The following is a 2,001-nucleotide window of genomic DNA, read 5'->3' on the forward strand; positions in this document are numbered from 1 at the left end:
AGAACTGCCTCTGCGAACACCGGTCTTGTTGGGTTGCCAGCCCGCTCGACTGTATTTAGTCGGCCCAGATAAACATAAGAAAGCCTCGGATAAACAATTAACCTCTGATGTATCCGGTGGGTCCACAGACTCATCCGGCCCGACTTCGCTATCCGACAGGCTGAGACAGGAATCCGACTCGTTCAAATGCAGAATGCCTGGCTGTAACAGGGAATTCGCCACTGTGAGGGGGAGAGGTGTCCACGAACAGCGTGTCCATAAGAGCTGGCACAATGAGAGACAAGTGGAAAATATTAGTAGTAAAAAACCACAGTGGTGTGCTGAGGAGATTGCACTGATGGCCCGACAGGAAGCCAGACTTACATTGGAAGGCGTGCGATTTATTAACAAAGCTCTACTTCCTCTCTTTCCCACTCGTAGTTTAGAAGCAATAAAAGGCCAGAGGAAGAATGACACCTATAAAGAAAAAGTCATAAGTTTAGTCCACGAAATGGAGAACACCATCCTCATCCAACAGCAACTTCAGCAACAACAACAACTACAACAACAGCCACAACAACAACAACAACAACAACAACAACAGGAGAACCTTGGCGATCACCATTTGTCGAATGATTTAATAACGGAGATCCTCGAAGGGCATCGGCGTCTGGAGCCTCTTGAGGGAGATCTTTTTTACGCCAAGAGACTCAACCAAGTTTATAATAATATTGGCACATTAAGCTTAGAGCAACTATTTGAAGAGCTCCAACTCTATTTATTAAAAGTCTTCCCAATGCCCCCGACCAAGAAAAAGGAGAAATCGCGAGCGGGGTTCCCTGACCAAGGAATCACAAAGCGCAAGGCCAGGAGGATTGAATACGCACGCACCCAAAGAGCCTGGAAGCGCGATCCCTGCAAATGCCTGAGAACCATCCTTAGAGACAAAGTCGCGTCACAGACTCGAATATTTAATCTGTTCTTGCTATGTGGAAAAATGCCGAAACATCTATTGGCCTCCAGGACGGTCCTCATCCCAAAGAAAGAGGATGCTTTAGAGCCCGGCGATTATAGGCCGATAACGGTCTCCTCGATAATTGCGCGAACTTTCCATAAGGTTCTAGGAAGACGAATCATGAATGCAATCCAACTTGATCCGAGACAAAAAGCGTTCGTGCCGAAGGATGGCTGCAGTGAAAATATCTTCGACCTAGATTTTGTACTCCGTTACCATCGGCAAAACTTCAAACCGCTATATATCGCATCGATGGACATGGCGAAGGCATTTGACTCAGTGACCCATAATACCATCAGGGATACACTAATAAGAGTAGGCATGCCGGATCCATTGGTGAGGTATGTAGTTGGTGCATATGAGGCTAGCACGACCAGAATCACGTGTGACAACTGGCAGTCGGAAGACATACATCCCACATGTGGAGTAAAGCAGGGTGACCCCCTGTCGCCAATAATCTTTAACTTGATTATGGACTCTCTCCTCTGCAGAATACCACCGGAAGTGGGTGTAGACGTCGATGGGATGCATTACAATGCACTCGCATTTGCCGATGACATGGTGTTTATGGCATCTACACCAAATGGACTCCAGACAACGATCGACACTGCTATTGGATACCTGGAGCAATGCGGGCTAAACATTAACGCCTCAAAGTCGTTTACAGTGTCCATTAGAAATATACCGCACGTGAAAAAATCGGTCGTTGATACTAAAACTAAGTTTCACTGCCATACAAAACAATTGCCGTCGCATTCGAGAGATGACGAATGGAGGTATCTGGGCGTGTCCTTCACTCCGGAGGGACGTCTCAAAATAAGTGAAGTGGTTAGACTGAAGGAAGCGCTGGAAAAACTCACGAAGGCACCCCTTAAACCACAACAAAGGATGTTTGCTCTGAGAGTCATGGTCCTTCTTGGACTCTACCACCTATTGACTCTCGGTCACACTACACTGAGCAAACTAAAGAATATTGATATAACGGTCCGGGGAGCGGTCCGCAAGTG

The sequence above is a fragment of the Megalopta genalis genome, unplaced genomic scaffold (assembly GCF_051020955.1).
Source record: "Megalopta genalis isolate 19385.01 unplaced genomic scaffold, iyMegGena1_principal scaffold0060, whole genome shotgun sequence".
Taxonomy (NCBI): domain Eukaryota; kingdom Metazoa; phylum Arthropoda; class Insecta; order Hymenoptera; family Halictidae; genus Megalopta; species Megalopta genalis.